Source organism: Ranitomeya variabilis, chromosome 6, assembly GCF_051348905.1.
Source record: "Ranitomeya variabilis isolate aRanVar5 chromosome 6, aRanVar5.hap1, whole genome shotgun sequence".
NCBI lineage: Eukaryota > Metazoa > Chordata > Amphibia > Anura > Dendrobatidae > Ranitomeya > Ranitomeya variabilis.
Genome location: NC_135237.1, coordinates 357986607 through 358000906, shown reverse-complemented (window position 1 = coordinate 358000906; position 14300 = coordinate 357986607).

Here is a 14300-nt window from a genome sequence, read left to right as displayed (position 1 = left end):
GTCCCTCTTGTCGGACAGGGCGTTAGAATGGGCTATGCCGCGGTGGGAGCGTGGCGATCATGTGGTGCAGAGTGCTCCGTTGTTTCTGAGCACTCTGAAACAGGTCTTCCTAGGACCTCAAGTCACCCATGATACGGCGCTCCAACTGCTGGCATTAACTCAGGGTGAGTCCTTGGTCAGCCAATTCGCCATCCGTTTCCGAACTTTAGCTTCAGAGCTGGAGTGGTCAGATAAAGCCCTTATCCCCATATTTTGGAGGGGGCTGGCTGATCACGTTAAGGACACTCTGGCCACTAGGGAGATTCCAGCCACACTGGAGGAGTTAATAACTGTCTCTACCCGTATTGACCTCCGTTTTAACGAGCAGAGGTTTGAGCGAGCCCAGTGTAGGCAGAGGTTTCGGCTGGCTCCCACCTTCGCCAGACCTCTGGAATCTCCGGTCCTGGTTCCTGAGTCACATGAGGCCAGGGAGGTGTCATGAGCGGATTCTAAGTCCCGGACCGCTTGGGCATCCAAGGTTCATCATGTTTGCCAGCAGTCTGGACATCTTGCCACCAGATGTTCTCAGCGGTCGAGGAGACGTCAGCCTCTAGTGGTAGTCGGGGGAGGTACACTAGATACAGCGACGTTTGCCTCAAAATTGTCCTTTAAGGGGACAATTAACATTGGGTCATCTTCCCACTCAGTAGAGCTCTGCGTGGATTCTGGGGCAGAGGGCAATTTCATGTCTTCCGCCTTTGCCCAACGTCACGCAATACCCCTGGTTATGCTAGCGCAACCAGTTACGGTACGAATGGTGAATGGGTCGACACTACCTTCACAGATAACTCACCAGACCATTCCTTTTACTCTGTCCATGTCGCCATCCCATCAGGAGACAACATCTCTGCTCGTCATACCTGAGGGTATTGATGAGGTCCTGTTGGGGATACATTGGTTATGGTACCACTCTCCACATATCGAGTGGTCTTCTGGCAGAATTTTGGGATGGGGTGAGTCTTGTGAGGGTAGGTGTCAAAGGGAGTGCGTTCAGGTTGCTACTACTGAGGTACCCGCAGATCTATCCTCTCTCCCCAAGCAATACTGGTCTCATGCGGACATGTTCTCCAAAAAGGCGGCGGAGACCCTTCCACCTCACCGCCCCTATGACTGTCCTATTGACCTCTTGCCTGGTGCTGAGCCTCCCCGGGGTCGAGTTTATCCGTTATCTCTCCCAGAGACGGAGGCTATGTCTCAGTACATCCAAGAAAATCTGGCAAGAGGGTTCATCAGGAAGTCAGTGTCGCCTGCTGGGGCTGGGTTCTTCTTTGTTCAGAAGAAGAATGGGGAACTGCGTCCATGTATTGACAACAGGGGTCTTAACGCCATCACCGTTAAGAACAAATACCCATTACCCCTGATATCTGAGCTTTATGATAGGCTACGAGGGGCAAGGGTATTTACAAAATTAGATCTGTGGGGTGATTACAATCTGATTCGCATCTGTGAGGGGGACGAATGGAAGACAGCTTTTAACACCAGGGATGGGCACTATGAGTATCTGGTGATGCCCTTCGGGCTCTGTAATGCCCCAGCCATTTTCCAAGACTTTGTGAACGACATCTTCCGGGATATGCTCACCATCTCGGTCGTAGTCTATCTGGATGATATTCTCATCTACTCTCCAGATATCGACTCCCATCGGAGAGATGTTCGCAAAGTCTTTGACCTCTTACGGGCAAACTCCCTCTACGCCAAGTTGGAGAAGTGTGTGTTTGAGCAGTAGTCCTTGCCATTTCTTGGTTATATCATCTCTGCCCAGGGTTTGGCTATGGATCCTGCCAAGCTACAGGCTGTGATGGACTGGCAGGAACCCCATTCTCTTAAAGCGGTGCAGTGCTTTATGGGGTTCATTAACTACTATCAACAGTTCATTCCACACTTCTCAATGTTGGTAGCTCCCTTGGTTGCCCTTACTAAGAAGGGAGCAAATCCCAAATTGTGGTCTGTGGAGGTCTCCAAGGCCTTTAATTCCATAAAGTCACATTTCACTAGCGCTCCCATCCTACATCATCCCGATGTAGACAAACCCTTTATCATGGAGGTGGATACCTCATCTGTGGGTGCAGGAGCAGTCCTCTTCCAAAAGGATGCTCAAGGTCGGAAGCATCCTTGCTTCTTCTTTTCAAAGACCTTTTCACCAGCAGAGAGGAATTATTCCATTGGGGACAGGGAGTTGCTGGCCATGAAATTGGCCTTCTCAGAGTGGAGACATGTCTTGGAATGAGCTTGTTTTCCTTTCCAAGTCTTCACAGACCATAAAAATCTGGTGTACCTACAGACAGCCCTGCGGTTAAATTCTCGCCAGGCTAGATGGTCCTTGTTCTTCTCCCGGTTCCATTTCACCCTCAATTTTCTTTCTGGGGAGAAGAACATTCGTGCCGACGCTCTCTCTCGCTCCGTGGTGTCATCAGTGGAGGAGGAAGAGGAGCCTCGGCTTATTGTCCCCACTGAGAGCCTGAGAACCGTAGCCCCGGTTTTGCTAGAGTCTGTACCTCCGGGCAAGACTTTTGTACCACCCAATTTGCGACCGGAGGTTCTCTCGTGGGCTCATTCGTCCAGGGTGGGTGGTCATTTTGGAACAAAAAGGACATCTGAGCTGTTGGCGAGGACGTATTGGTGGCCACATATGGTCCGTGATGTCAGGGATTATATTCTGGCATGTGTCTCCTGCGCCAAAAATAAGTCTCCTCGACAACGGCCATCTGGGTTACTCTATCCATTGCCGGTGGCAGACAGGCCCTGGGAGATGGTCGGGATGGACTTTGTGGTGGGTTTGCCCAAGTCTCGGGGCTGTTCCATCATTTTGGGTTATCACCGATCACTTCTCCAAAATGGTGCATTTGGTGCCGCTTCCGCGGGTACCTTCGGCACGGGCCTTGGCAGCGTTGTTCATAAAGCACATCTTTCGCCTACACGGTATGCCAGACAAGATTGTCAGTGACCGGGGTCCCCAGTTTGCGTCTCGGTTCTGGAGAGAGCTTTGTCGTCTTCTCAGCATTGAGTTAAATCTCTCCTCCGCATATCATCCCGAGACGAATGGATTGGTAGAGAGGGCCAATCAGACCTTGGTCACATATCTGCGACATTTTGTTTCAGCCAGACAGGATGACTGGGCATCCTTGCTACCGTGGGCAGAGTTTGCACTGAACAATGTGGTTGCTGACTCCACTGGACAAACCCCATTCCTCCTCAACTATGGTCAGCATCCGCGTGTACCTGTGCCTATGCCCGTGTCTTCTGCCGACTCCAGGGTGGCAGACTGGGCTGTAGAAGCACAGGATATTTGGGACTGCACTCAGGATGCCATTCAGCCCTCCAAGGAGAGAATGAGGTCCTCCACCGATGCACATCGGCGCCCCGCTCCGACCTTTGCTCCTGGCGACTTAGTGTGGCTCTCCGCCCGTAACATCAGGCTGCGAGTGGAGTCCGCTAAGTTTGCACCTCGCTACTTGGGTCCTTTCAAGGTCCTCGAACAGGTTAATCCTGTGGTCTATCGTTTGGCCCTTCCGCCACGCCTGGGTATCACCGACACCTTTCATGTGTCCCTCTTGAAACCCGTATACATGTCCCGGTTTTCCGAGTCATCTGCTGGTACATCGGGTTCGTCTACGGATGATTACGAGGTGAACGCTATTTTGGGGTGCAAGGTGGTATGTGGCAAAAAAATTTTATTTGGTGGATTGGAAGGGTTATGGTCCTGGGAGTCTGTTGAGCACTTTCAGGCTCCGCAGCTCATTGCTGCCTTCGAGCGTGGCGAGGCCCAAGGAGGGGGGGTAATGTTAGGGGTCGAGTTCCCGCCTCTGTACAGGGGGAATCTCAGGCCATCTCCGCTGCGGTCTCCCATTCTTCTCCTGCCGCAGTGGAGCCTGCTCAGCGGAGATGTCGGTCCCAGCATCTTGCTCAGTCCCACTCTGTACAAAGAGTTACTGCTGCTTTTCCTGCTTCTGCCATTGAAGTCAGTGCTGGGCAGCGGCGAGCAGACGCTTCTGGGACTAAGTCTTGCTCTTCACGTTCTGAGCATGCCCTTAGTAAGATCTCTCAGTGGAGATCGAGGGTCACATGGTCAGATACTGCAGCTAAGTCCATTGGTCCTTTCAGGAAGGTCCTGTAGGTGCTAGGACTAAGTCCTGCTTGGCACACACTGAACATGCCCAGGGCAAGATCTCTCAGTGGAGATTTAGGGTCACATGCTCAGGTATGGCAGCCTCTCATTGGTCCTTCTAGGAAGGTCTTTTACTTGCTGCAGCTATATAAGGCTCGCATGGCCGCACGGCCATGTGCTAGTATTGCTTTCATTTATGTACTTTGCGCCAGTGTGGTCTTGTATGAGTGTGTTCAGGGACCCGGCTGAAATAAGCCCCTAGAATGCTGGCACCTCCGGTGAGGAGTTCGTATGCTTGTGTGTTCAGGGACCTGGCCGAAATAAGCCCCTAGAATGCTGGCACCTTCGGCGAGGAGTTTCGTGTGCGTGCAAGACCACTGACTGCTCTTGTTTAGACAGTTAGCCTGTGCCTCTGTGGTGTCTAACAGGGCACAGCGCTTTGAGTCCATGGCTGCTCTGTGAAGTAACAGAGTTAGCTAACACTGCCATTAGTTCCGCTATTTGCTAGCAGCAGGTTCTCCTGCATGGTGGACCCCGGGCTGCGAACGCATCTATCCTAATAAAATATATACTTTCATTAGGTGCGTTCCGCTAGCTCTATCATAACAGTGGGAGGACCTTCATCCACAGCAGCAGAGTAAAGAATGTAAGTATTCTCTTTTCAGTGATGTTTTGAGCTGAATGTAATGTATTGTAATTAACAATTTTTTTTCTTTTCATTCTTGTCTTCACATGTGGAAAGGTTAGGAAGCGGTGGCGGTCACTGAGGGATCGCTTCAAGAGGGAGTTTAACCTGGAGATGCAGGCCCCGAGTGGCTCAGCAGGAAGGAGAAGGACTAAATACTAGTATGGCATGGCCCTGTCCTTCCTCAGGCAAACCATGCTGAGTAGAACGTAAGTATTCAACAGCCCACTAAATAACCATGTTAACCTGTCTAACTTTGTTTGGTTTCAGTCAGGGCTTTTTCCTATCAATATATTAATTGTTTTTGTTTTTTCTTTCACAGCACCGTCTGCAGCCATCGGGCACCTGCATCTACCTCGGTGCCCTCTGGAGCGATCTCTCAAGAGTCCGCCACCGAGGGCCACGTCGGTAGGCCCCACACCTCTGACCCCTCATCTGGCCCCTCTGTCCCCTCCACTTCAGCCGCCCCAAGTACTGGAGCATCATTGCAGCCTTCCTTACTTGAATCTGATGCTCAACAGTTAGCGTTACCTTTACCCCACCCCTCTAAACCTGCCACCTCTAGACCACCAGTAGGTTCGTGGCGGCAGCGACAGAGGGGTCAGGAAAGGAGCTATGCTCCTGAGTTCTTACATCTGAATGCAGCCTTCCAAAGCTCTTTCAAAATTTTGGGAGAGCAAGTGACTGCTGGTTTCAGCATGGTGCAAGCACACATCAGTGAAACCAGCCGTGAAACCAGTAGTCGCTTGGATAGGCTGCATTCAGATGTAAGTCAATCTCCAGCCAACCTTTTTTTTCAATCCATGCTCAGGAGCATGGAAAAGCTTTCTTTTGAGCAACAGATGCGGGTAATGAATAGCTGCCATGATGCTCTACTTAAGGCCCTGTCCGAACCCCAAACTACCCCCACATCTCCCCACACAGCCACTACTACATTTCCACCCCAGGCCCCATTTCCACACCAGGCCCCATCCCAGGCCCCATTTCCACACCAGGCCCACCAATACCCACGCCAGTCCCAATACCCACGCCAGTCCCAATACCCACGCCAGTCCCAATACCCAACCCAGCCCCAATTCCCATCCCGGCCCCCAAACCAAATATCTTCCCCACTGTTTTCTTGTTTTCTTCCTTGCCCAGCTTTCCTTCCCCATTAAGTATGCCACCTACCCCAACACCACCCCCCTCTGGTCAGCTTCCTGCTTTTACCCCCCCTTCCACTGCACCCCAACCCAGTAGGCTTTCCCCACCTATCGACGTGGTCCAACCTTCCAGCCCCTCCTCCGCTCGTATCTCCACCCCACACTTTGAAGACCTCTAACAATGTGTTGTTTTGTTGAAATGTTAATGTTTATAACAAGTTTACCAAAAAAAAAAGTTGAAAAGAAATGATTATTTAAAAAAAAAAAATATATATATATTTTTTACAAAAAATATAATGATTTTTAAAAAAAGAGAATTCAAATAAAATTCATTTTGATTTAAACTCTACTCTTTGTGTCTGTGCCTTCATTTAGGTAATATGGTAACTAAAAAAAGGTAAAAAAAATATAAACACCACACATTTAAAGGTATAACATATTGGGTTTATTACCAAGAAAACCACACTTTTGGAAACTGTTTTTTTTGGGGGAAACACAATTTGTACATAAACATCAATCCATGAAACGTGAAATAAAGATGTCACACAATGGTGTCTTGCCATGGAACCTACCCAACAGGTGACACAAAATACTCCGCAAAGTGGTCCCTCATTCTGGTAACAGAACCTGTGGAGCGAACAGAGCTGCTGCGGTAATCCCACAAGGTTGTCTCCAATTCTTCATCATCAACGGAAACAGGCTCCTTGGAAAGTATAAAGTTATGGAGCACCACACAGGCCTTAACAACCTCGTCTACTGTTCGGTTGTGCAGTTTTATTGCAGTCAGCAGAACTCTCCACTTTGCTGTCAATATTCCGAAAGCACACTCGACCACTCTTCTGGCTCGAGTAAGGCGGTAATTAAATACCCGTTTTGTTCTGTTTAAGTCTCGGCTACCATATGGTTTAAGTAGGTAAGGCGATAACTGAAAAGCCTCATCACCTACACATACATATGGCATGGGTGATCCATTTGTTCCCGGGAGTGGTCTGGCTGGCAGGAAATCTCCATACAAGCAATGGCCCATTGGAGAGTTTTTAAATACTTGTGAGTCGTTGGACCGGCCATAGGCTCCTATGTCCACAGCCAGGAATTTGCAGTTGGTGTCTGCTATAGCCATGAGTACAATGGAAAAGTATTTCTTATAGTTGTAGTACTCAGAGCCTGTTCCTGCCGGTTTAGCAATCCTGATTAGGGTTGAGCGAGTTTTCCCTTTTTGAGGTCGAGTCGGGTTTCACGAAACCCGACTTTCTCAAAAGTCGAGTAGAGTGAAATCGGCCGATCTTCTTGAAAAGTCGGGGTCGGGGATCGGTGAAAACACGAAACCCAATGCAAGGTAATGGAAAATCTATATATTTTTATATTTACTTCAGCGCGATATATGTGAAAAGCCGGTAATTCAATTGCCGGCTTTTCATTTCTCCTGCCTAAACCCGACATGATATGAGACATGGTTTACATACAGTAAACCATGTTATATCCCCCTTTTTTTTGCATATTCTACACTACTAATGTTAGTAGTATGTATGTGCAAAATTTCGGTGCTGTAGCTATTAAATTTAAGGGTTAAATCGCTGAAAAAAATTGGCATGGGCTCTAGCGCAATTTTCTCCGCCAGAATGGTAAAGCCAGTGACTGAGGGCAGATATTAATAGCCTAGAGAGGGTCCATGGTTATTGGCCCCCCCTGGCTACAAACATCTGCCCCCAGCCACCCCAGAAAAGGCACATCTGGAAGATGCGCCTATTCTGGCACTTGGCCACTCTCTTCACACTCCCGTGTAGCGGTGGGATATGGGGTAATGAAGGGTTAATGCCACCTTGCTATTGTAAGGTGACATTAAGCCAGATTAATAATGGAGAGGCGTCAATTCTGACACCTATCCATTATTAATCCAATTGTATGAAAGGGTTAAAAAACACACACACACATTATTAAAAAGTATTTTAATGAAATAAACACACAGGTTGTTGTAATATTTTATTGCTCTCTCAATCCACCTGAAGACCCTCGCTCTGTAACAAAGGAAACATAATAAACCAACAATATACATACCATCCGTAGATCTGTAACGTCCAATGATGTAAATCCATCTGAAAGGGTTAAAATATTTTACAGGCAGGAGCTCTGCTAATGCAGCTGTGCTCGTGCCTGTAAACCCTGGGGAATGAAGGAAATGTAGGTCAATGACCTATAGTTACCTTCAGTCGTGGTGATGCGCCCTCTGCTGGATGTCCTCATATGACGTCGAGCGTGGGAAAAAGTTCCCAGGCTGCAGTTCATGAGGACATCCAGCAGGGGGCGCATCACCGCGACTGAAGGTAACTATAGGTCATTGACCTACATTTCCTTCATTCCCCGGGGTTTACAGGCACGAGCACAGCTGCATTAGCAGAGCTCCTGCCTGTAAAATATTTTAACCCTTTCAGATGGATTTACATCGTTGGACGTTACAGATCTACGGATGGTATGTATATTGTTGGTTTATTATGTTTCCTTTGTTACAGAGCGAGGGTCTTCAGGTGGATTTGAGAGAGCAATAAAATATTACAACAACCTGTGTGTTTATTTCATTAAAATACTTTTTAATAATGTGTGTGTGCTTTTTTTAACCCTTTCATACAATTGGATTAATAATGGATAGGTGTCAGAATTGACGCCTCTCCATTATTAATCTGGCTTAATGTCACCTTACAATAGCAAGGTGGCATTAACCCTTCATTACCCCATATCCCACCGCTACATGGGAGTGGGAAGAGAGTGGCCAAGTGCCAGAATAGGCGCATCTTCCAGATGTGCCTTTTCTGGGGTGGCTGGGGGCAGATGTTTGTAGCCGGGGGGGGGGGCCAATAACCATGGACCCTCTCTAGGCTATTAATATCTGCCCTCAGTCACTGGCTTTACCACTCTGGCGGAGAAAATTGCGCGGGAGCCCACGCCAATTTTTTCCGCGATTTAACCTTTAAATTTAATAGCTACAGCGCCGAAATTTTGCACATACACACTACTAACATTAGTAGTGTGGAATATGCAAAAAAAAAAGGGGGATATGACATGGTTTACTGTATGTAAACCATGTCTCATATCATGTTGGGTTTAGGCAGGAGAAATGAAAAGCCGGCAATTGAATTACCGGCTTTTCACATATATCGCGCTGAAGTAAATATAAATATATATATATATATATGTGTCTCAATGACATATATATATCTATATACAGTATATATATAAAAAACAAAACCCGACTTTGGAGCGAAGATCGCCGACAGCCGACCCGATCCCACAGTGAGATCGGGTTGGGTTTCACGAAACCCGACTTTCCCAAAAGTTGGCGACTTTTGAAATTGGCCGATCTTTTTCGCTCAACCCTAATCCTGATGTGTTTCCCGTCGACGGCACCAACACAATTTGGGAAATTGCACAGTTCCTCAAACAGTTGTTCACTTGTCAGCCAGATGTTCATTGTTGGTTGGGGGATATACTCCAGCTGTAAAGTATCCCAGATAGCCCGACAGGTATCTTTCAGTATTCCAGGAATTGTAGAAATTCCAAGCCGGAATTGATAATGGAGTGAAGTCAGGGATTCACCCGTAGCAAGGAAGCTGTGGAAAAAAAATTAATATGTTAGAAAAAATTGCACAGACCAACAACATTTTAAATTTTTTTGTTTCATGGTAAAGTTTCAATAAATGGCACTGTGGAAATTTTTGTTCTGACGGGACGCACAATAAAAACTGCATGAAACAGGTGTGAAACAGTGTAATGGCCACAAACAATAAAAAAAATAACATGCTGCAGAAAATGCAACGCAATGTTTCAACGCAGTATTTTCTGCAGTATGTTATATGACATTAAATATGAGCAATGACATAAAAAAAAGGCAGTGGAATGGCCACAAACAATAAAAAAATAACATGATGCAGAAAATGCAACGCAATGTTTCAGCGCAGTATTTTCTGCAGTATGATATATGACATTAAATATGAGCAATGACATAAAAAAAAGAGGCTTACCGCAGTGTAACCATCAGCCGCTCCGCCGGTGTGATGGCAAGCCTCATCCGTGTGTCCTGCCTTTGGATGACATCCCCAAGTTTTTCCAGCAAATAATCAAAATGCTCTTGCCTCATCCGTACATAATTGAAAAATTTGTCTGGGTTCTGCCGCAACTCCAGGTGGAGAGTGGACTGGACACCCCTGGCCATCCGCAGTTCATTTATCGGATGTATCCATAGTCGTCTCCGTCTACGTTGCTGCAGAAGCATCCGCCGTCTTTCTGCTGCCGCCTCCTTCTCCCGCACTATAATATCCAGCCTATTTGTCTCAAATACCACACCAGTTACCACACTCGAAATCCTACCAAGTTCTCCTTCCATCTCTGCCACTAAAACTAAACCCTCAAAGATGGGCTGTAAAAACAGTCAGTATATAGTTTTCCCTATTTTCCAGTAGCCAATCAAATTTGGGAGACTTCCATTTTAAAAACGGATCCATCGTAAAAACGGATGCAACGGATGGTAAAAACAAATGCAATGGATGCAACGCATACAGTATTTCGATGGAACCGTTTAGCGGATTTGCGACGGATCCGTCGAAATGCTGTAGGCTACTTTCACACTAGCGTCGGGCCGAGGTTACCGACGCTAGCGTTGTATACGCCGCACAACGGGGGCAGCGGATGCATTTTTCCAGCGCATCCGCTGCCCCATTGTGAGGTGCGGGGAGGTGAAGGCGGAGTTCCGGCCGTGCATGCGCGGTCGGAAAAAGCGGACCGTCGGCGGCAAAAAATGTTACATGTAGCGTTTTTTTGTGCCGACGGTCCGCCACAACACGGCGCAACCGTCGCACGACGGTTGTGACGTGTGTCAATCCGTCGCAATACGTCACTTAATGTTAGTCTATGGGGAAAAAACGCATCCTGCAAGCACTTTTGCAGGATGCGTTTTTTCGGCCAAACGACGCATTGCGACAGATTGCAAAAAACGCTAGTATGAAAGCAGCCGTATGCGTTGCATCTGTTTTTCACAATTTTTGACACATCCGTTTTTTCCACAAAACGACACATTTCGACGTCTGCAGAAAAACGCTAGTGTGAAAGTAGCCTTACAAAAAAAATTTTTTATTCCAAAATTGTGCTGATGTAAAGTAGACATGTGGGAAATGTTATTTATCAACTATTTTGTGTGACATATCTCTGATTTAAGGGCATAAAAATACAAAGTTTGAAAATTGCAAAATTTTTAAAATTTTCGCCTTATTTCCATTTTTTTCATAAATAATCGCAAGTAATATCGAAGAAATGTTACCACTAACATGAAGTACAATATGTCACGAAAAGGCAATCTCAGAATCAGCGGGATCGGTTAAAGCGTTCCAGAGTTATAACCTCATAAAGTGACAGTGGTCAGAATTGTAAAAATTGGCTCGGTCATTAAGTACCAAATTGGCTCTGTCACTAAGGGGTTAAAGACTCTTTCATCTTAACCCCTCTGTGACCTTAGACGTACTATCCCGTCGAGGTGACCTGGGCCTATCTGACCCTCGACGGGATAGTACGTCATAGCCGATCGGCCGCGCTCACGGGGGGAGCGCGGCCGATCGCGGCCGGGTGTCAGCTGACTACCGCAGCTGACATCCGGCACTATGTGCCAGGAGCGGTCACGGACCGCCCCCGGCACATTAACCCCCGGCACACCGCGATCAAACATGATCGCGATGTGCCGGCGGTGCAGGGAAGCATAGCGCAGGGAGGGGGCTCCCTGCGGGCTTCCCTGAGACCCCCGGAGCAACGCGATGTGATCGCGTTGCTGCGAGGGTCTTACCTCCCTCCCTGCCTGCTCCAGACCCGGATCCAAGATGGCCGCGGATCCGGGTCCTGCAGGGAGGGAGGTGGCTTCACAGAAGCCTGCTCAGAGCAGGCACTGTGAAGCAGCCTGCACTTCTCTCAGATCGGTGATCTGTCAGAGCGCTATGCAAACTGGCAGATCACCGATCTGTATTGTCCCCCCCTGGGGCAAAGTAAAAAAGTAAAAAAAAAAATTTCCAAATGTGTAAAAAAAAAAATAAAAAAAAATATTCCAAAATAATGAAAAAAAAAAATATTATTCCCATAAATACATTTCTTTACCTAAATAAAAAAAAAAAAACAATAAAAGTACACATATTTAGTATCGCCGCGTCTGTAACGACCCGACCTATGAAACTGGCCCACTAGTTAGCCCCTTCAGTAAACACCGTAAGAAAAAAAAAAAAAAAACGAGGCAAAAAACAACGCTTTATTATCATACCGCCGAACAAAAAGTGGAATAACACGTGATCAAAAAGACAGATATAAATAACCATGGTACCGCTGAAAGCGTCATCTTGTCCCGCAAATAACGAGCCACCATACAGCATCATCAGCAAAAAAATAAAAAAGTTATAGTCCTGAGAATAAAGCGATGCAAAAATAATTATTTTTTCCATAAAATAGTTTTTATCGTATAAAAGCGCCAAAACATAAAAAAATAATATAAATGAGATATCGCTGTAATCGTACTGACCCGAAGAATAAAACTGCTTTATCAATTTTACCAAACGCGGAACGGTATAAACGCCTCCCCCAAAAGAAATTCATGAATAGCTGGTTTTTGGTCATTATGCCTCACAAAAATCGGAATAAAAAGCGATCAAAAAATGTGACGTGCCCAAAAATGTTACCAATAAAAACGTCAACTCGTCCCACAAAAAACAAGACCTCACATGACTCTGTGGACCAAAATATGGAAAATTTATAGCTTTCAAAATGTGGTAACGCAAAAAATATTTTTTGCAATAAAAAGCGTCTTTCAGTGTGTGACAGCTGCCAATCATAAAAATCCGCTAAAAAACTCGCTATAAAAGTAAATCAAACCCCCCTTCATCACCCCCTTAGTTAGGGAAAAATAAAAAAAATGTATTTATTTCCATTTTCCCATTAGGGCTAGGGTTAGGGCTAGGGTTGGGGCTAGGGTTAAGGCTACAGTTAGGGTTGGGGCTAAAGTTAGGGTTAGGGTTGGGGCTAAAGTTACGGTTAGGGTTTAGATTACATTTACGGTTGGGAATAGGGTTGGGATTAGGGTTAGAGGTGTGGTTAAGGTTACTGTTGGGATTAGGGTTAGGGGTGTGTTTGGATTAGGGTTTCAGTTATAATTGGGGGGTTTCCACTATTTCGGCACATCAGGGGCTCTCCAAACGCGACATGGCGTCCGATCTCAATTCCAGCCAATTCTGCGTTGAAAAAGTAAAACAGTGCTCCTTCCTTTCCGAGCTCTCCCGTGTGCCCAAACAGGGGTTTACCCCAACATATGGGGTATCAGCGTACTCAGGACAAATAGGACAACAACCTTTGGGGTCCAATTTCTCCTGTTACCCTTGGGAAAATACAAAACTGGGGGCTGAAAAATAATTTTTGTGGGGAAAAAATTGTTGTTTTATTTTTACGGCTCTGCATTATAAACTTCTGTGAAGCCCTTGGTGGGTCAAAGCGCTCACCACACATCTAGATAAGTTCCTTAGGGGGTCTACTTTCCAATATGGTGTCACTTGTGGGGGTTTCTACTGTTTAGGTACATTAAGGGCTCTGCAAACGCAATGTGACGCCTGCAGACCATTCCATCTAAGTCTGCATTCCAAATGGCGCTCCTTCCTTTCCGAGCCCTCCCATGCGCCCAAACAGTGGTTCTCCCCACATATGGTATATCATCGCACTCAGGACAACTTGGACAACAGATTTTGGGGTCCAATTTCTCCTGCTACCCTCGGGAAAATACAAAACTGGGGGCTAAAAAAATAATTTTTGTGGGAAAAAATTTTTGTTTTATTTTTACGGCTCTGCATTATTAACTTCTGTGAAGCCCTTGGTGGGTCAAAGCGCTCAAAACACATCTAGATAAGTTCCTTAGGGGGTCTACTTTCCAAAATGGTGTCACTTGTGGGGGGTTTCAATGTTTAGGCACATCAGTGGCTCTCCAAACGCAACATGGCGTCCCATCTTAATTCCTGTCAATTTTGCATTGAAAAGTCAAACGGTGCTACTTCCCTTCCGAGCTCTCCCATGCGCCCAAACAGTGGTTTATCGCCACATATGGGGTATCAGCGTACTCAGGACAAATTGTACAACAACTTTTGGTGTCCAATTTCTTCTCTTACCCTTGGGAAAATAAAAAATTGGGGGCGAAAAATAATTTTTGTGAAAAAATATGATTTGTTATTTTTACGGTTCTGCATTATAAACTTCTGTGAAGTACTTGGTGGGTCAAAGTGCTCACCACACCTCTAGATAAGTTCCTTAGGGGTCTACTTTCCAAAAT